This window comes from Tenrec ecaudatus, assembly GCF_050624435.1.
Source record: "Tenrec ecaudatus isolate mTenEca1 chromosome 14 unlocalized genomic scaffold, mTenEca1.hap1 SUPER_14_unloc_6, whole genome shotgun sequence".
NCBI lineage: Eukaryota > Metazoa > Chordata > Mammalia > Afrosoricida > Tenrecidae > Tenrec > Tenrec ecaudatus.
Genome location: NW_027457649.1, coordinates 2,017,744 through 2,039,916, shown reverse-complemented (window position 1 = coordinate 2,039,916; position 22,173 = coordinate 2,017,744).

The window sequence follows — 22,173 nt, the reverse complement described above, 5'->3', positions numbered from 1 at the left end:
CGGCTAAGGCGAGAACTCCCCTAGCCTAAGGATAGGGCACCCCTAGGCTTTGGATAGGGCAACCCTAGACTTAGACTAAAGCTAGGGCTCCACTAGCCTATGGCTAGGGCACCCATAAGCTTAGGCTTGGGCACCCTTGGTTTAGGCTAGGGCGGCCCTAGGCTTAGGCTAAGGCTAGGGCTCACCTAGCCTAAGGCTAGGGCACCCCTAGGCTTAAGCTAGGGCACCCCTAGGCTTAGGCTAGGGCACCCCTAGTTTTAGGCTAGGACACCCCTAGGCTTAGGCTAGGGCACCCCTGGCTTAGGCTAAGGCTAGGGCACCCATAGTTTTAAGCTAGGGCACACATAGGCATAGGTTAAAGCAGCCCTAGGCTTAGGCTAAGGCTAGGGCTCCCCTAGCCTAAGGCTAGGGCACCCCGAGGCTTATGCTAGGGTAGCCCTAGGCTTAGGCTAGGGCACCACTAGGCTTAGGCTAGGGCACCCCTAGGCTTAGGCTAAGGCTAGGGCTCCCCTAGCCTAAGACTAGGAGACCCCTAATCTTAGGCTAGGGCACCTCTTGGCTTAGGCTAGGGCAGCCCTAGGCTTAGGCTAGGAAACCCCTAGGATTAGGCTAAGGCTAGGGCTCCCCTAGCCTAACCCTAGGGCACCCATAGGCTTAGGCTATGGCACCCCTAGGCTTATGCTAGGGCACCGCTAAACTTAGGCTAGGGCACCCTAGTCTTAGGCTAGGGCACTTCTAGGCGTAGTCTAGGGCAACCTTAGGCTTAGGCTAAGACTAGGGCTCACCTAGCCTAAGGCTAGAGCACACCTAGGCATAGGCTAAGGCTAGTGCACCCTAAGCCTAAGGCTAGGGCACCCCTAGGCTTAGGCTAAGGCTAGTGCACCCCAAGCCTAAGGCTAGGGCACCCCTAAGCTTAGGCTAAGGCTAGGGCACCCATAGGCTCAGGCTAGGGCACCCCTACACTTAGGCTAGGGCACCCCTAGGCTAAGGTTAGGGCACTCCTAGGCTTAGGCTAGGGCACCCCTAGGCTTAGGCTAAAGCTAGGGCTCCCCTAGCCTAAGGCTAGGGCACCCCTAGGCTTAGGCTAGGGCACCCCTAGGCTTAGGCTAAGGCTAGGGCACTCCTAGGCTTAGGCTAGGGCACCCCTAGGCTTAGGGTAAAGCTAGGGCTCCCCTAGCCTAAGGCTATGGCACCCCTAGGCTTAGGCAATTGTAACCCTAGGCTTAGGCTAGGGAACTCCTAAGCTTTGGCTAGGGCACCCCTTGGCTTAGGCTAGGGCACCCATAGTCTTGGCTAGGGCACCCCTAGGATTAGGCTAAGGCTAGGAATGCCCTAGCCTAAAGCCAGGGCACCCCTAGGCTTAGGCTAGGGCACCCCTAGACTTAGGCTAGGGCACCCCTAGGATTAGGCTAAGGCTAGGGTTACCCTAGCCTAAGGCTAGGGCACCCATAGGCTTAGGCTAGGGCACGCCTAGGCTTCGGCTAGGGCACCCCTAGGCGTAGGCTAAGGCTAGGGCTCCCCTAGTCTAAGGGTGGAGCACCCTTAGGCTTAGGGAAGGGCACCCCTAGGCTTAGGTTAGGGCACCCCTAGTCTTAGTTAGGGCACCGCTAGGCTTAGGCTAGGGCACCATTAGACTTAGGCTAAGGCTAGGGCTTCCCTAGCCTAAGGCTAGGGCACACCTAGGCTTAGGTTGGGAACCCCTATGCTTAGGTTAGGGCACCCCTAGACTTAGGCTAGGGCACCCGTAGGCTTAGGCTAGGGCACCCCTAGGCTTAGGGTAGGGCACCCCTCGGCTTAGGCTAGGGCACCCTAAGGCTTCGGCTAAGGCGAGGACTCCCCTAGCCTAAGGATAGGGCACCCCTAGGCTTTGGATAGGGCAGCCCTAGGCTTAGACTAAAGCTAGGGCTCCACTAGCCTATGGCTAGGGCACCCCTAAGCTTAGGCTAGGGCACCCCTAGGCTTAAGCTAAGGCACCCCTAGGCTTAGGCTAGGGTACCCCTAGTTTTAGTCTAGGACACCCCTAGGCTTAGGCTAAGGCTAGGGCACCCATAGGCTTAAGCTAGGGCACACCTAGGCTTAGGCTAGGGCAGCCCTAGGCTTAGGCTAAGGCTAGGGCTCCCCTAGCCTAAGGCTAGGGCACCCCTAGGCTTAGGCTAGGGCAGCCCTAGGCTTAGGCTAGGGCACCACTAGGCTTAGGCTAGGGCACCCCTAGGCTTAGGCTAAGGCTAGGGCTCCCGTAGCCTAAGACTAGGGGACCCCTAGGCTTAGGCTAGGGCACTTCTTGGCTTAGGCTAGGGCACCCCTAGGCTTAGGCTTCAGCACCCCTAGGATTAGGCTAAGGCTAGGGCTCCCCTAGCCTAACCCTAGGGCACCCCTAGGCTTAGGCTAGGGCACCCCTAGGCTTAGGCTAGGGCACCCCTACGCTTAGGCTAGGACACCCTAGTCTTAGGCTAGGGCACCTCTAGGCGTAGGCTAGGGCAACCTTAGGCTTAGGCTAAGGCTAGGACTCACCTAGCCTAAGGCTAGGGCACACCTAGGCATAGGCTAGGGCACCCCAAAGCTTAGGCTAGGGCACCCCTAGGCTTAGGCTAGGGCACCCCTAGGCTTAGGCTAGGGCACCCCTAGACTTTGGCTAATGCTAGGTATCCCCTAGCGTAAGGCTAGGGCACCCCTAGGCTTAGGCTAGGGCACACCTAGGCTTAGGATAAAGCTAGGGCTCCCCTAGCCTAAGGCTAGAGCACCCCTAGGCTTAGGCTAGGGCACCCCTAGGCTTAGGCTAGGGCACCCCTAGGCTTGGCTAGGGCACCCCTAGGCTTAGGCTAAGGCTAGGGCTCCCCTAGCCTAAGGACAGGGCACCCCTAGGCTTAGGCTAGGGCACCCCTAGGCTTAGGCTAGGCCACCACTAGGCTTAGGCTAAGGCTAGGGCTATCCTAGCCTAAGGCTAGGGCACACCTATGCTTAGGCTAGGTCATCCCTAGGCTTAGGCTAAGTCTAGGGCTCCCCTAGTCTAAGGCTAGGGCACCCATAGTCTTAGGCTTGGACACCCCTATGCTTAGGCTAGGGCACCCCAAGCATTTGGCTAGGGCACCTCTAGACTTAAGCTAGGGCACCCGTAGGCTTTGGCTAGGGCTCCCATAGCCTAAGGCTAGGGCACCCCTAGGTTTAAGCTAGGGAACCACTAGGCTTAGGTTAGTGCACCCCTATTCTTAGCCTAAGGCTAGGGCACCCCTAGGCTTAGGCTAGGGCACCCCTAGGCTTAGGCTAGTGCACCCCTAGGCTTAGGCTAGGGCACCCCTAGGCTTAGGCTAAGGCTAGGGCACCCATAGGCTCAGGATAGGGCACCCCTACACTTAGGCTAGGGCACCCCTAGGCTAAGGTTAGGGCACTCCTAGGCTTAGGCTAGGGCACCCCTAGGCTTAGGCTAAAGCTAGGGCTCCCCTATCCTAAGGCTATGGCACCCCTAGGCTTAGGCTAGGGCAACCCTAGGCTTAGGCTAGGGAACCCCTATGCTTTGGCTCGGGCACCCCTAGGCTTAGGCTAGGGCACCCATAGGCTTGGCTAGGGCACCCCTAGGATTAGGCTAAGGCTAGGGCTCCCCTAGCCTAAAGCCAGGGCACTCCTAGGCTTAGGCTAGGGCACCCAAAGGCTTAGGCTAGGGCACCCCTAGACTTAGGCTAGGGCACCACTAGGATTAGGTTAAGCCTAGGGCTACCCTACCCTAATGTTAGGGCACCCATAGGCTTAGGCTAGGGCACCCCTAGGCTTAGGTTGGGCACACCTAGGCTTAGGCTAAGGCTAGGGTTCCCCTAGTCTAAGGGTGGAGCACCCTTAGGCTTAGGCTAGGGTACCCCTATGCTTAGGCTAAGGCACCCCTAGGCTTAGGCTAGGGCACCCCTAGGCTTAGGTTAGGGCACCCCTAGTCTTAGGTTAGGGCACCGCTAGGCTTAGGCTACGGCACCCTTAGACTTAGGCTAAGGCTAGGGCTTCCCTAGCCTAAGGCTAGGGCTTCCCTAGCCTAAGGCTAGGGCATCCCTAGGCTTAGGCTAGGGCACCCCTAGGCTTAGGTAGGGAACCCCTATGCTTAGGTTAGGGCACCCCTAGACTTAGTCTAGGGCACCCGTAGTCTTAGGCTAGGGCACCCGAAGGCTTCGGCTAAGGCGAGGACTCCCCTAGCCTAAGGATAGGGCACCCCTAGGCTTTGGATAGGGCAACCCTAGGCTTAGACTAAAGCTAGGGCTCCACTAGCCTATGGCTAGGGCACCCCTAACTTAGCCTTGGGCACCCCTAGGTTTAGGCTAGGGCGGCCCTAGGCTTAGGCTAAGGCTAGGGCACCCCTAGGCTTAAGCTAGGGCACCACTAGGCTTAGGCTAGGGCACCCCTAGTTTTAGGCTAGGACACCCCTAGGCTTAGGCTAAGGCTAGGGCACCCATAGGTTCAGGCAAGGGCACCCCTTCACTTAGGCTAGGGCACCCCTAGGCTAAGGTTAGGGCACTCCTAGGCGTAGGCTAGGGCAACCTTAGGCTTAGGCTAAGGCTAGGGCTCACCTAGTCTAAGGCTAAGGCACACCTCGGCATACGCTAAGGCTAGTGCACCCTAAGCCTAAGGCTAGGGCACCCCTAGGCTTAGGCTAGGTCAGCCCTAGGCTTAGGCTAGGGCACCCCTAGTCTTAGGCTAGGGGACCCCAAGGTTTAGGCTAAGGCTAGGGCTCACCTAGCCTAAGGATAGGTCACCCCTAGGCTTAGGCAAGGGCACCCCTAGGCTTAGGCTAGGGCACCCCTAGGCTTAGGCTAGGGCATCCCTAGGCTTAGGCTAGGGCACCACTAGGCTGAGGCTACGGCACCCCTAAACTGTGGCTAGGGCATCCCTAAGCTTAGGCTAAGGCTAGGGCTACCCTAGCCTAATTCTTGGTCACCCCTAGGCTTAGGCTAAGGAACCCCTAGGCTTAGGCTAAGGCTAGGGCTCCCCTAGGCTTAGGCTAAGGCTAGGGCTCCCCTAGCCTAAGGCTAGGGCAACCCTAGGCTTAGGCGAGGGCACCCCTAGGCTTAAGCTAGGGCACCCGTAGGCATAGGCTAAGGCTAGGGCTCCCCTAGCCTAAGGCTAGGGCACCCCTAGGCTTTGGCTATGGCAACCCTAGGTTTAGGATAGGGAACCCCTAGGTTTTGGCTAGGGCACCCCTAGGCTTAGGCTAGGGCACCCCTAGGCTTAGGCTAAGGCTAGGGCTCCCCTAGCCTAAGGCTAGGGCACCCCTAGGCTTAGGCTAAGGCACCCCTAGGCTTAGGCTAGGGCACCCTTAGGCTTTGGCTAGGGCACCCCTAGTTTTAGGCTAAGGCTAGGGCTCACCTAGCCTAAGGCTAGGGCACCCCTAGGTTTTGGCTAGGGCTCCCCTAGCCTAAGGCTAGGGCACCCCTATGCTTAGGCTAGGGTACCCCAAGGATATGGCTAGGGCCCCCCTAGACTTAGGCTAGGGCACCCCTAGGCTTTGGCTAAGGCTCCCATATCCTAAGGCTAGGGCACCCCTAGGCTTAGGCTAGGGCACCCCTAAGCTTAGGCTAGTGCACCCCTAGGCTTAGGCTAAGGCTAGGGCTCCAAGCCTAAGGCTAGGGCACCGCAAGGCTTAGGCTAGGGCACCCCTAGACTTAGGCTAGGGCACCCCTAAGCTTTGGCTAGGGCTCCCCTAGGCTTAGGCTAAGGCTAGGGCACCCATAGGTTCAGGCTAGGGCACCCCTTCACTTAGGCTAGGGCACCCCTAGGCTAAGGTTAGGCACTCCTAGGCTTAGGCTAGGGCACCTCTAGGCTTAGGCTAATGCTAGGGCTCCCCTAGCCTAAGGCTAGGGAACCCCTACGCTTCGGCTAGGGCACCCCTAGGCTTAGGCTAGGGCCCCATAGGCTTGGCTAGGGCACCCCTAGGCTTAGGCTAAGGCTAGGGCTCCCCTAGCCTAAAGCCAGGGCACCCCTAGTCTTAGGCTAGGGCACCCCTAGGCTTAGGCTAGGGCACCCAAAGGCTTAGGCTAGGGCACCCCTAGACTTAGGCTAGGGCACCCCTAGGATTTGGCTAAGGCTAGGGCTACCCTAGCCTAAGGCTAAGGCACCCCTAGGCTTAGGCTAGGGCACCCCTAGGCTTAGGCTAGGGCACCCCTAGGTTTTGGCTAAGGCTAGGCCTCCCCTAGCCTAAGGCTAGGGCACCCCTAGGCTTAGGCTGGGGCACCCCTAGGCTTAGGCTAGGGCACCCATAGGCTTAGGCTAAGGCTAGGGCTCCCCTAGTCTAAGGCTGGAGCACCCTTAGGCTTAGGCTAGGGCACCCCTAGGCTTAGGCTAAGGTACCCCTAGGCTTAGGCTAGGGCACCCCTAGGCTTAGGTTAGGGCACCTCTAGTCTTAGACTAGGGCACCCCTTGTCTTATGCTAAGGCACCCCTAGGCTTAGGCTAGGGCACCCCTCGGCTTAGGCTAGGGCACCCCTAGGCTTAGGCTAAGGCTAGGGCTCCTCTAGGCTAACGCTGGGGCACCCTAGGCTTGGGCTAGGGCACCCATAGGCTTAGGCAAGGGCACCCCTAACCTTAGGCTAGGGCACTCTAGTCTTAGGCTAGGGCACCCCTAGGCGTAGGCTCGGGCAACCTTAGGCTTAGGCTAAGGCTACGGCTCACCTAGCCTAAGGCTAGGGCACACCTAGGCATAGGCTAGGATACCCCAAAGCTTAGGCTAGGGCACCCCTAGGCTTAGGCTAAGGCTAGTGCACCCCTAGCCTAAGGCTAGGGCACCCCTAGGCTTAGGCTAGGGCACCCCTAGTCTTAGGCTAGGGCAACCCTAGGCTTAAGCTAGGGCACCCCTAGTCTTAGGATACGGGACCCCTAGGCTTGGGACAAGGCTAGGGCTCACCTAGCCTAAGGCTAGGGCACCCCTAAGCATAGGCTAGGGCAACCCTAGGTTAGGCTAGGGTACCCCTAGGCTTAGGCTAGGGCACCCCTAGGCTTAGGCAAAAGCTAGTGCTCCCCTAGCCTAAGGCTAGGGCACCCCTAGGCTTAGGTTAGGGCACCCCTTGGTTTAGGCTAGGGTACCCCTAGGCTTAGGCTAGGGAAGCCATAGGCTTAGGCTAAGGCTAGGGCTCCCCTAGCATAAGGCCTGGGCACCCCTAGGCTTAGGCTAGGGTACCCCTAGACTTAGGCTAGGGCAACCCTAGGCTTAGGCTAATGCTAGGGCTCCCCTAACCTAAGGCTAGGGCACCCCTAGGCTTAAGCTAGGGCACCCGTAGGCTTAGGCAAGGGCACCCATAGCCTTAGGCTAGGGCAACCCTAGGCTTTTGCTAGGGCACCCCTAGGCTCAGGCTAGGGAATCCCTAGGCTTAGGCTAGGGAACCCTTAGGGTTAGGCTCGGGCACCCCTAGGCTCAGGCTAAGGCTAGGGGACCCCTAGGCTTAGGCTAAGGCACCCCTAGGCTTAGGCTAGGGCACCCCTAGGTTTTGGCTAGGGCACCCCTAGGCTTAGGCTAGGGCACACCTAGGCTTAGGGTAAGGCTAGGGCTTCCCTAGCCTAAGGCTAGGGCACCCCTAGGCTTAGGCTAGGGCACCCCTAGGCTTAGGTAGGGAACCCCTAGGGTAGGTTAGGGCACCCATATGCTTAGGCAAGGCACCCCTAGACTTAGGCTAGGGCACCCCTAAGCTTAGTCTGGGGTACCCCTAGGCTTAGGTTAAGGCTAGGGCTCCCCTATCCTAAGGCTAGATTACCCGTAGGATTAGGCTAGGGCACCCCTATACTTAAGCTAGCGCACCCCAAGGCTTCGGCTAAGGCGAGGACTCCCCTAGCCTAAGGCTAGGGTACCCCTAGGCTTAGGCTAGGGCACCCCTAGACTTAGGCTAGGGCACCCCTAGGTTTGGCTAGGGCACCCCTAGTCATAGGCTAAGGCTAGGGCTCCTCTAGCCTAACGCTACGGCATCCCTAGGCTTGGGCTAGGGCACCCCTTGGCTTAGGCTAGGGCACCCCTAGTCTTAGACTAAGGCTAGGGCTCCCCTAGCCTAAGGCTAGGGCACCCCTAGCCTTAGGCCAGGGCATCCCTAAGCTTAGACTAGGGCACCCCTAGTCTTAAGCTAGGGCACCCCTAGGCTTAGGCTAGAGCACCCGTAGGCTTAGGCTAGGGCATCCCTAGGCTTAGGTAGGGAACCCCTAGGCTTAGGTTAGGGCACCTCTATGCTTAGGCTAGGCAACCCTAGACTTAGGCTAAGGTACCCCTAGGCTTAGGCTAGGGCACCCCTAGGCTTAGGCTAGGGCACCCCTAGCCTAAGGCTAAGCCACCCCTAGGCTTAGGCTAGGGCACCCCTAGACTTAGGCTAGGGCACCCCTAGTTTTGGCTAGGGCACTCCTAGGCTTAGGCTAGAGCACACCTAGGTTTAGGCTAGGACACCCGTAGGCTTAGGCTAGGGCACCCCTAGGTTTAGGCTAATGCGCCCCAAGGCATACGCTAAGGCTAGGGCTCCCCTAGCCTAAGGTTAGGGCACCCCTAGGCTTAGGCTAGAGCACCCCTAGGTTTAGGCTAGGACACCCGTAGGCTTAGGCTAGGGCACCCCTAGTCTTAGGCTAGGGCACCCCTAGGCTTAGGCTAAGGCTAGGGCTCCCCTAGCCTAAGGCTAGGGCACCCCTAGGCTTAGGCTAGGGCACCCCTAGGCTTAGGCTAGGGCACCCCATGGCTTAGGATAGGGCACCCCTAGGCGTAGGCTAAGACTAGGGCTCAATTAGACTAAGGCTTGGGCACCCCTAGCCTTAGGCTAGGGCACCCCTAGGCTTAGGCTAGAGCAACCCTAGGCTTATGCTAAGGCATCCCTAGGCTTAAGCTAGTGCACCCCTAGGCTTAGGCTAAGGCTAGGGCTCCCCTTGTCTAAGGCTAGGGCACCCCTAGTCTTAGGCTAGGGCACCCCTAGGCTTAGGCTAAGGCTAGGGCTCAGCTAGTCCTAAGGCTAGGGCACCCCTAAGCTTAGGCTAGGGAAACCCTAGGTTTAGGGTAGGGCACCCCTAGTCTTAGGCTAGGGCACCCCTAGGCTTTGTCTAGGGCACCCCTAGGCTTAGGCTAGGGCACCCCTAGGCTTAGGATAAGGCTAGAGCTCAGCTAGGCTAAGGCTAGGGCAACCCTAGGCTTAGGGTAGGCCACCCCTAGGCTTAGGCCAGGGCACCCCTAGGCTTAGGCTAGGGCACCCCTAGGCTTAGGCTAAGGCTAGGGCTCCACTAGGCTAAGGCTAGGGCACCTCATCCCTATCATTCTACTAATGCAGCCAAACTCAGTCCCAGGGGGAGGGCAACTACAGTAACCAGACTGTTCTTTCTGAGTTCTACGTTAGGTCACATAGACCATCTGAATAAACAATTTGATTCTGTGTCCCTCTCCCTCCGATAGACAAAACTGCAGCCAGCACCAGACCTTAAACCTGCAGACTAAGAGTTTGTCAAATGTCTAGAAAAAGTAGTCAATACCCTGGAAACCTAGCCTGCAGAAGAGAAGACACAGAATCAAAATCTACCACTGAAAAAAAAAAAAAAAAAAAAAAAAGCTCCAGGTGGGTGTCATTCATACAACCGATTCCAATGAAAACACTTGACCTTCTCACAGTGTAAAATTGCTTTTACTTCCGTACTATTGTAATTCAAACAGTTTCCCCTATCTCACCTCCAAATGTAACTCCAGCAGATTCAAGTATGTTAAGGAAGAGGCAATTATTCTGGTGTTTTCTCTGCACCGATTATGGAGCCTGAAACAGTTTTACTATTCTCAGCTCATGCCTTAGATTTTCAACTATTTGAATATGAAGGAAATCTTAACATGCCGCATTTCACAGGCTGCCTTCTGTGTTGCCTCACCCAGATTTACGTTTTTCATTTTGAGAGTGCCTCAACATGGTGTTTTTTTGTTTGTTTGTTTGTTTTTGGTCCAGGGGCATTGTCATTTTCCATCATCAGATGTTTATGGGAAATTTTACATCCTGCAGTTCCCCGTATACAACAATTACATTAAACAATGGAGATTTCTGTATCTTCCTGTTTTTCCAACAGGTTATGCTCACTCATATTGTTAGCTTATCACGCCAAATGTCCGAGATGCACAGGTGGTGTTAACTGAAGGGCGGAATGATTCATGCATTGGTCACTTTAGCATTGCAAGTTCATGAGCATCTTGATTTTGAAATTCAGTAAAGGGAGATGATGCCTTAGCCAGTAAAATGCTACTCCTTCCAAGCCTCACGTACACTCAGACATATCTGAGCAGAAGCCACATTATCTACGTGAAACAGCTTTGGATGCTCCACATCTATATGCAGATGCCCACCAAATATGAGATTATTTTGCTTTCTCTGAGTTGGCTCTTACTAGCAGTCAGCCTCATTCTATCTCTTTTGTAGATGGTTGTGGATTCTGGGGGTCACTGGCATATTGGTGGGCTTATGATATTAAAAAGATCTTTTAGGGTAGTTTCTTGATGTGCATTTAATATTTAATTACAACTCTCTTTTATACACGTGTGTCTGTGGATTTCCACATCTAAAGTGCACAGATTAACACATTCCCATAGCAGAGTGAACCTCCCTTCAGTCATGTCTATAGGTATTTCTCCTCCCTATGTGCAGCTGGACAGTAATTCATCTGGGAAACATCTGGTAAACCAGCACAATGGTGCTTCCCCAACTTTCTGTGATGAGGGACCAGGACATTGGTTACCTTTATAAAAGTCTCCTGACACGTCCTAGTGATGTCTGTTTCTGGGATCATAGAGGCTTCCTCTTCCTTGGTTGGTCTTGTTGGTAGGTGCTATCCAGTTGGTCTGCTTCAAAGCAACCGCAATGTACAGGACAAGGAAAGGCTTGCCAATCCTGGGCCACCCTCATATCTTTTTGATGTTTGAACCCATCTTTGAAGCCCCCGTGGGCATGCATCCTGCAAACGACCTGGCTCTTTGTCACTGGCCCTCCCCTTTAATCTGACCAGAAGTGTTCGTCATCTGGCCCTCTCTCTGGCAAGGTTCTGCCTTGGTTTACTAGTCCTCCACTACCTGACAGTGTTTCCATGAGTAGCATAAGGTTTTCAGTGGTGTATTTCGTCATTCTCAGTGTGCCCTTAGTCTAGACACCCTGCTGCGCGCTTTGCCCTTTACATGACATTGCTGGCATTGGAAATAGCAGTGACCTGCACTCTGACTTTCCTTTCTGTACCTAGCTACAAATGGACAGATTTTAAACAGGTCACGGTTTATCACCGACCCATGTACCACCCTTGAAGCAGCATTGGGGTAGATAATAAATCACGAGTAGTCCTGCACAAGGTGATGGAGCCCTCGTGTCTGAGTGGTTACAAACACCAGCCGCTCCAGGCGCACAAAAGGCGCTTTTAATTCCAGTAAAGAGTTAACAACCTCAGAAACCCAGATGGGCAGTTCTTTCCACCTGCAGCCACCCACACTGCATGTCTTTGTTGAGATGGAGGAGGACATTGTGGATTGGTGTGGGACATATGGGCTAATGTTGGACTTGTAGACTTGGGCTGCACTGGTTTGGGATTTTTTCTCCATGTGCATTTACCCTTTATCTAAAGCTCTCTTTTATACATTTCAGTTTCTGTGGATTTATTTCTCTAATGTACTCAGATTAACACAACTAATATAAGAAAAGGCAGGACACAAGTAAGCACCCGTTTCCGTTTGGGAAAGACACTAAACAGTGAAAAGGTATTTTCCTCCATGCCATCTCTGGGTGGCACAAACAGCTAAGTGCTCAATTCGTAACTAAAACGATCATCTGAGCCCATATGGTGGTACCTCAGAAGACAGACCTGGTGGTCTGCCTTTGAACCCTCATAGAGCCTTGTAGCCCCTATCTCACAAGGTTCAGTTTGGCTCTGCACACCAGGTTTCAATGACTTGGAATCTACCCCACAGTAACTGTTTGGATGCAAGGATACTCAGTCCTGAGTTATGACCGGCCCCATCCTGACGATTCTGTCATGAGGCAGTTCTGTCCGAAGTCAAATACCTCATGATACTAGCTTTTCTTTTCTTATTTTTTTCCACAGGTAGTTAAAAGACTTTATTAGGAAGGCTTTGAAGTCAAAAGTAACACTCTTGATAGAATTTTCTTTCATCCTTTAAGTCGGCTCTGCAAATATATAATCAGTGATTTAGCTGTAAGATAAAAGATACGTTAATTTATTTAAGATAAAATATATTTTAGTTCTTAAAATTTATTCCATAAAGTGCATATTTCCCTAAAATTCCCTACTTATACAAAAGAGGTAAAAAATAAAAACAAACACAAAATATAAAATCCCCAACAAAACAGTAACTGAGCTTCTTTTTAAAAATTGTAAAAAACTCACAAGAGAAACTAATGTGTGTGTTTGTTAATATTAAAAAAAGTGAAAAATCTCTGGATGGGGGACTCCCACCCCCTAGCTTTACATATCTAACCTCATCAGTTTGTGGGGCTTGAATACATTGGATATAAAATTACAGCTACATTGGCATTAAAGGCGTGTGGTATAGCATGAGTGCATGCTACTTCTGATAAACTTTCTAAAAACAGAAAGTGAAGCAGATGGTCAAAATGCAGCTCATCATAAGTATAATAGAGCACAACTCAGAGATTATGTTTTCTGGGTCTTTGAACTGATATGAGCCAATTGAGATGTGGGATGATGAACTGAATGTGAAATTGACCTGTTTTTTAAAAGCTTGAATGATCTGGAGGTTAAATGGAATGGGGAAATGTATGGTTTCAATCCTTGGAATAGTGTTTTGGGGACCTTTCTGGAACCTTTTTCATGATGCCAATTCACTTCCAACACTGTGGATAGTGACACACATTCAATGAAGCAAGTGCTTGGCTGCCAACTTTGAGCCGGCTCTATTACTGCCTACTCAGCTTATCCAGACATTTCCTTGCAAACTGGCATTATTTTTTTACACAAATAAGTTTCTAATGGCTTATTTTTTTCAATTTTCATAAACCACATTATTTAATAATTTTTTTTTGATCTCCACAAATGAAAACGTGGTTATAAAGTATAAACACGAGGGTTATTGGGTAAAAGGAACTGCAGGACACAGGGTACTGGGAACTTCCGAAGCCTAGGGATTTGTGTGGAAACACTGATTGAGGCACACTAAGACACCGCTTGACCTGGAATAGCCCTCATGTGGACCTACGACGTGTGATATCTAGGCAGTGAGCCCTCCTACTCAGTCACAATCACCGACTCCTCAGAACTGTTTTGGAGATAGGGGAGACTGCATATAAAATCCCCAGAAAGGATCAGTGTCCAGGCTGGAGTCTGAAGGCATCAATATATTAAAGATACTTGCTTCTGTTTGCATCACTTTCATCCCTATCATTCTTCTCATGCAGCCAAAACTCAGTCCCAGGGGGATGGCAACTACAGTAACCAGACTGTTCTGTCTGACTTCTATGTTAGGACACATAGACCATCTGAATAAACAATTTGATTCTGTGTCCCTCTCCCTCCGATAGACAAAACTGCAGCCAGCACCAGAACTTAAACCTGCAGACTAAGAGTTTGTCAAAAGTCTAGAATAAGCAGTCAATACCCTGGAAACCTAGCCTGCAGAAGAGAAGACACAGAATCAAAAGCTACAACAGAAAAAAAAAAAAAAAAAAAGCTCCAGGTGGGTGTCATTCAGACAACCGATTCCAATGAAAACACTTGACCTTCTCACAGTGTAAAATTGCTTTTACTTCCGTACTATTGTAATTCAAACAGTTTCCCCTATCTCACCTCCAAATATAACTCCAGCAGATTCAAGTATATTAAGGAAGAGGCAATTATTCTGGTGTTTTCTCTGCACCGATTATGGAGCCTGAAACAGTTTTACTATTCTCAGCTCATGCCTTAGATTTTCAACTATTTGAATGTGAAGGAAATCTTAACATGCCGCATTTCACAGGCTGCCTTCTGTGTTGCCTCACCCAGATTTACGTTTTTCATTTTGAGAGTGCCTCAACATGGTGTTTTTTTATTGTTTGTTTGTTTTTTGGTCAAGGGGCATTGTCATTTTCCATCATCAGATGTTTATGGGAAATTTTACATCCTGCAGTTCCCCGTATACAACAATTACATTAAACAATGGAGATTTCTGTATCTTCCTGTTTTCCCAACAGGTTATGCTCACTCATATTGTTAGCTTATCACGCCAAATGTCCCAGATGCACAGGTGGTGTTAACTGAAGGGCGGAATGATTCATGCATTGGTCACTTTAGCATTGCAAGTTCATGAGCATCTTGATTTTGAAATTCAGTAAAGGGAGATGATGCCTTAGCCAGTAAAATGCTTCTCCTTCCAAGCCTCACGTACACTCAGACATATCTGAGCAGAAGCCACATTATCTACGTGAAACAGCTTTGGATGCTCCACATCTATATGCAGATGCCCACTAAATATGAGATTATTTTGCTTTCTCTGAGTTGGCTCTTACTAGCAGTCAGCCTCATTCTATCTCTTTTGTAGATGGTTGTGGATTCTGGGGGTCACTGGCATATTGGTGGGCTTATGAGATTAAAAAGATCTTTTAGGGTAGTTTCTTGATGTGCATTTAATATTTAATTACAACTCTCTTTTATACACGTGTGTCTGTGGATTTCCACATCTAAAGTGCACAGATTAACACATTCCCATAGCAGAGTGAACCTCCCTTCAGTCATGTCTATAGGTATTTCTCCTCCCTATGTGCAACTGGACAGTAATTCATCTGGGAAACATCTGGTAAACCAGCACAATGGTGCTTCCCCAACTTTCTGTGATGAGGGACCAGGACATTGGTTACCTTTATAAAAGTCTCCTGACACGTCCTAGTGATGTCTGTTTCTGGGATCATAGAGGCTTCCTCTTCCTTGGTTGGTCTTGTTGGTAGGTGCTATCCAGTTGGTCTGCTTCAAAGCAACCGCAATGTACGGGACAAGGAAAGGCTTGCCAATCCTGGGCCACCCTCATATCTTTTTGATGTTTGAACCCATCTTTGAAGCCCCCGTGGGCATGCATCCTGCAAACGACCTGGCTCTTTGTCACTGGCCCTCCCCTTTAATCTGACCAGAAGTGTTCGTCATCTGGCCCTCTCAATGGCAAGGTTCTGCCTTGGTTTACTAGTCCTCCACTACCTGACAGTGTTTCCATGAGTAGCATAAGGTTTTCAGTGGTGTATTTCGTCATTCTCAGTGTGCCCTTAGTCTAGACACCCTGCTGCGCGCTTTGCCCTTTACATGACATTGCTGGCATTGGAAATAGCAGTGACCTGCACTCTGACTTTCCTTTCTGTACCTAGCTACAAATGGACAGATTTTAAACAGGTCACGGTTTATCACCGACCCATGTACCACCCTTGAAGCAGCATTGGGGTAGATAATAAATCACGAGTAGTCCTGCACAAGGTGATGGAGCCCTCGTGTCTGAGTGGTTACAAACACCAGCCGCTCCAGGCGCACAAAAGGCGCTTTTAATTCCAGTAAAGAGTTAACAACCTCAGAAACCCAGATGGGCAGTTCTTTCCACCTGCAGCCACCCACACTGCATGTCTTTGTTGAGATGGAGGAGGACATTGTGGATTGGTGTGGGACATATGGGCTAATGTTGGACTTGTAGACTTGGGCTGCACTGGTTTGGGATTTTTTCTCCATGTGCATTTACCCTTTATCTAAAGCTCTCTTTTATACATTTCAGTTTCTGTGGATTTATTTCTCTAATGTACTCAGATTAACACAACTAATATAAGAAAAGGCAGGACACAAGTAAGCACCCGTTTCCGTTTGGGAAAGACACTAAACAGTGAAAAGCTATTTTCCTCCATGCCATCTCTGGGTGGCACAAACAGCTAAGTGCTCAATTCGTAACTAAAACGATCATCTGAGCCCATATGGTGGTACCTCAGAAGACAGACCTGGTGGTCTGCCTTTGAACCCTCATAGAGCCTTGTAGCCCCTATCTCACAAGGTTCAGTTTGGCTCTGCACACCAGGTTTCAATGACTTGGAATCTACCCCACAGTAACTGTTTGGATGCAAGGATACTCAGTCCTGAGTTATGACCGGCCCCATCCTGACGATTCTGTCATGAGGCAGTTCTGTCCGAAGTCAAATACCTCATGATACTAGCTTTTCTTTTCTTATTTTTTTCCACAGGTAGTTAAAAGACTTTATTAGGAAGGCTTTGAAGTCAAAAGTAACACTCTTGATAGAATTTTCTTTCATCCTTTAAGTCGGCTCTGCAAATATATAATCAGTGATTTAGCTGTAAGATAAAAGATACGTTAATTTATTTAAGATAAAATATATTTTAGTTCTTAAAATTTATTCCATAAAGTACATATTTCCCTACTTATACAAAAGAGGTAAAAAATAAAAACAAACACAAAATATAAAATCCCCAACAAAACAGTAACTGAGCATCTTTTTAAAAATTGTAAAAAACTAACAAGAGAAAGTAATGTGTGTGTTTGTTAATATTAAAAAAAGTGAAAAATCTCTGGATGGGGGACTCCCTCCCCCTAGCTTTACATATCTCACCTCATCAGTTTGTTGGGCTTGAATACATTGGATATAAAATTACAGCTACAATGGCATTAAAGGTGTGTGGTATAGCATGAGTGCATGCTAATTATGATAAACTTTCTAAAAACAGAAAGTGAAGCAGATGGTCATAATGCAGCTCATCATAAGTATAATAGAGCACAACTCAGAGATTATGTTTTCTGCGTCTTTGAACTGATATGAGCCAATTGAGATGTGGGATGATGAACTGAATGTGAAATTGACCTGTTTTTTAAAAGCTTGAATGATCTGGAGGTTAAATGGAATGGGGAAATGTATGGTTTCAATCCTTGGAATAGTGTTTTGGGGAACTTTCTGGAACCTTTTTCATGATGCCAATTCACTTCCAACACTGTGGATAGTGACACACATTCAATGAAGCAAGTGCTTGGCTGCCAACTTTGAGCCGGCTCTATTACTGTCTACTCAGCTTATCCATACATTTCCTTGCAAACTGGCATTATTTTTTTACACAAATAAGTTTCTAATGGCTTATTTTTTCAATTTCCATAAACCACATTATTTAATAATTTTTTTTTTGAGCTCCACAAATGAAAACGTGGTTATAAAGTATAAACACGAGGGTTATTGGGTAAAAGGGACTGCAGGACACAGGGTACTGGGAACTTCCGAAGCCTAGGGATTTGTGTGGAAACACTGATTGAGGCACACTAAGACACCGCTTGACCTGGAATAGCCCTCATGTGGACCTACGACATGTGATATCTAGGCGGTGAGCCCTCCTACTCAATCACAATCACCGACTCCTCAGAACTGTTTTGGAGATAGGGGAGACTGCATATAAAATCCCCAGAAAGGATCAGTGTCCAGGCTGGAGTCTGAAGGCATCAATATATTAAAGATACTTGCTTCTGTTTGCATCACTTTCATCCCTATCATTCTTCTCATGCAGCCAAAACTCAGTCCCAGGGGGATGGCAACTACAGTAACCAGACTGTTCTGTCTGACTTCTATGTTAGGACACATAGACCATCTGAATAAACAATTTGATTCTGTGTCCCTCTCCCTCCGATAGACAAAACTGCAGCCAGCACCAGAACTTAAGCCTGCAGACTAAGAGTTTGTCAAAAGTCTAGAATAAGCAGTCAATACCCTGGAAACCTAGCCTGCAGAAGAGAAGACACAGAATCAAAAGCTACAACTGAAAAAAAAAAAAAAAAAGCTCCAGGTGGGTGTCATTCAGACAACCGATTCCAATGAAAACACTTGACCTTCTCACAGTGTAAAATTGCTTTTACTTCCGTACTATTGTAATTCAAACAGTTTCCCCTATCTCACCTCCAAATGTAACTCCATCACATTCAAGTATGATAAGGAAAAGGCAATTATTCTGGTGTTTTCTCTGCACCGATTATGGAGCCTGAAACAGTTTTACTATTCTCAGCTCATGCCTTAGATTTTCAACTATTTGAATGTGAAGGAAATCTTAACATGCCGCATTTCAAAGGCTGCCTTCTGTGTTGCCTCACCCAGATTTACGTTTTTCATTTTGAGAGTGCCTCAACATGGTGTTTTTTTTTGTTTGTTTGTTTTTTGGTCACGGGGCATTGTCATTTTCCATCATCAGATATTTATGGGAAATTTTACATCCTGCAGGTCCCCGTATACAACAATTACATTAAACAATGGAGATTTCTGTATCTTCCTGTTTTCCCAACAGGTTATGCTCACTCATATTGTTAGCTTATCACGCCAAATGTCCGAGATGCACAGGTGGTGTTAACTGAAGGGCGGAATGATTCATGCATTGGTCACTTTAGCATTCCAAGTTCATGAGGATCTTGATTTTGAAATTCAGTAAAGGGAGTTGATGCCTTAGCCAGTAAAATGCTACTCCTTCCAAGCCTCACGTACACTCAGACATATCTGAGCAGAAGCCACATTATCTACGTGAAACAGCTTTGGATGCTCCACATCTATATGCAGATGCCCACCAAATATGAGATTATTTTGCTTTCTCTGAGTTGGCTCTTACTAGCAGTCAGCCTCATTCTATCTCTTTTGTAGATGGTTGTGGATTCTGGGGGTCATTGACATATTGGTGGGCTTATGAGATTAAAAAGATCTTTTAGGGTAGTTTCTTGATGTGCATTTAATATTTAATTACAACTCTCTTTTATACACGTGTGTCTGTGGATTTCCACATCTAAAGTGCACAGATTAACACATTCCCATAGCAGAGTGAACCTCCCTTCAGTCATGTCTATAGGTATTTCTCCTCCCTATGGGCAGCTGGACAGTAATTCATCTGGGAAACATCTGGTAAACCAGCACAATGGTGCTTCCCCAACTTTCTGTGATGAGGGACCAGGACATTGGTTACCTTTATAAAAGTCTCCTGACACATCCTAGTGATGTCTGTTTCTGGGATCATAGAGGCTTCCTCTTCCTTGGTTGGTCTTGTTGGTAGGTGCTATCCAGTTGGTCTGCTTCAAAGCAACCGCAATGTACAGGACAAGGAAAGGCTTGCCAATCCTGGGCCACCCTCATATCTTTTTGATGTTTGAACCCATCTTTGAAGCCCCCGTGGGCATGCATCCTGCAAACGACCTGGCTCTTTGTCACTGGCCCTCCCCTTTAATCTGACCAGAAGTGTTCGTCATCTGGCCCTCTCTCTGGCAAGGTTCTGCCTTGGTTTACTAGTCCTCCACTACCTGACAGTGTTTCCATGAGTAGCATAAGGTTTTCAGTGGTGTATTTCGTCATTCTCAGTGTGTCCTTAGTCTAGACACCCTGCTGCGCGCTTTGCCCTTTACATGACATTGCTGGCATTGGAAATAGCAGTGACCTGCACTCTGACTTTCCTTTCTGTACCTAGCTACAAATGGACAGATTTTAAACAGGTCACGGTTTATCACCGACCCATGTACCACCCTTGAAGCAGCATTGGGGTAGATAATAAATCACGAGTAGTCCTGCACAAGGTGATGGAGCCCTCGTGTCTGAGTGGTTACAAACACCAGCCGCTCCAGGCGCACAAAAGGCGCTTTTAATTCCAGTAAAGAGTTAACAACCTCAGAAACCCAGATGGGCAGTTCTTTCCACCTGCAGCCACCCACACTGCATGTCTTTGTTGAGATGGAGGAAGACATTGTGGATTGGTGTGGGACATATGGGCTAATGTTGGACTTGTAGACTTGGGCTGCACTGGTTTGGGAGTTTTTCTCCATGTGCATTTACCCTTTATCTACAGCTTTCTTTTATACATTTCAGTTTCTGTGGATTTATTTCTCTAATGTACTCAGATTAACACAACTAATATAAGAAAAGGCAGGACACAAGTAAGCACCCGTTTCCGTTTGGGAAAGGCACTAAACAGTGAAAAGCTATTTTCCTCCATGCCATCTCTGGGTGGCACAAACAGCTAAGTGCTCAATTCGTAACTAAAACGATCATCTGAGCCCATATGGTGGTACCTCAGAAGACAGACCTGGTGGTCTGCTTTTGAACCCTCATAGAGCCTTGTAGCCCCTATCTCACAAGGTTCAGTTTGGCTCTGCACACCAGGTTTCAATGACTTGGAATCTACCCCACAGTAACTGTTTGGATGCAAGGATACTCAGTCCTGAGTTATGACCGGCCCCATCCTGACGATTCTGTCATGAGGCAGTTCTGTCCGAAGTCAAATACCTCATGATACTAGCTTTTCTTTTCTTATTTTTTTCCACAGGTAGTTAAAAGACTTTATTAGGAAGGCTTTGAAGTCAAAAGTAACACTCTTGATAGAATTTTCTTTCATCCTTTAAGTCGGCTCTGCAAATATATAATCAGTGATTTAGCTGTAAGATAAAAGAAACGTTAATTTATTTAAGATAAAATATATTTTAGTTCTTAAAATTTATTCCATAAAGTGCATATTTCCCTAAAATTCCCTACTTATACAAAAGAGGTAAAAAATAAAAACAAACACAAAATATAAAATCCCCAACAAAACAGTAACTGAGCTTCTTTTTAAAAATTGTAAAAAACTCACAAGAGAAACTAATGTGTGTATTTGTTAATATTTAAAAAAAGTGAAAAATCTCTGGATGGGGGACTCCCACCCCCTAGCTTTATATATCTCACCTCATCAGTTTGTGGGGCTTGAATACATTGGACATAAAATTACAGCTACATTGGCATTAAAGGTGTGTGGTATAGCATGAGTGCATGCTAATTATGATAAACTTTTTAAAAACAGAAAGTGAAGCAGATGGTCATAATGCAGCTCATCATAAGTATAATAGAGCACAACTCAGAGATTATGTTTTCTGCGTCTTTGAACTGATATGAGCCAATTGAGATGTGGGATGATGAACTGAATGTGAAATTGACCTGTTTTTTAAAAGCTTGAATGATCTGGAGGTTAAATGGAATGGGGAAATGTATGGTTTCAATCCTTGGAATAGTGTTTTGGGGACCTTTCTGGAACCTTTTTCATGATGCCAATTAACTTCCAACACTGTGGATAGTGACACACATTCAATGAAGCAAGTGCTTGGCTGCCAACTTTGAGCCGGCTCTATTACTGCCTACTCTGCTTATCCAGATATTTCCTTGCAAACTGGCATTATTTTTTTTACACAAATAAGTTTCTAATGGCTTATTTTTTCAATTTCCATAAACCACATTATTTAATATTTTTTTTTTGATCTCCACAAATGAAAACGTGGTTATAAAGTATAAACACGAGGGTTATTGGGTAAAAGGGACTGCAGGACACAGGGTACTGGGAACTTCCGAAGCCTAGGGATTTGTGTGGAAACACTGATTGAGGCACACTAAGACACCGCTTGACCTGGAATAGCCCTCATGTGGACCTACGACGTGTGATATCTAGGCAGTGAGCCCTCCTACTCAGTCACAATCACCGACTCCTCAGAACTGTTTTGGAGATAGGGGAGACTGCATATAAAATCCCCAGAAAGGATCAGTGTCCAGGCTGGAGTCTGAAGGCATCAATATATTAAAGATACTTGCTTCTGTTTGCATCACTTTCATCCCTATCATTCTTCTCATGCAGCCAAAACTCAGTCCCAGGGGGATGGCAACTACAGTAACCAGACTGTTCTGTCTGACTTCTATGTTAGGACACATAGACCATCTGAATAAACAATTTGATTCTGTGTCCCTCTCCCTCCGATAGACAAAACTGCAGCCAGCACCAGAACTTAAACCTACAGACTAAGAGTTTGTCAAAAGTCTAGAATAAGCAGTCAATACCCTGGAGACCTAGCCTGCAGAAGAGAAGACACAGAATCAAAAGCTACAACTGAAAAAAAAAAAAAAAAGCTCCAGGTGGGTGTCATTCAGACAACTGATTCCAATGAAAACACTTGACCTTCTCACAGTGTAAAATTGCTTTTACTTCCATACTATTGTAATTCAAACAGTTTCCCCTATCTCAACTCCAAATGTAACTCCAGCAGATTCAAGTATATTAAGGAAGAGGCAATTATTCTGGTGTTTCCTCTGCACCGATTATGGAGCCTGAAACAGTTTTACTATTCTCAGCTCATGCCTTAGATTTTCAACTATTTGAATGTGAAGGAAATCTTAACATGCCCCATTTCACAGGCTGCCTTCTGTGTTGCCTCACCCAGATTTACGTTTTT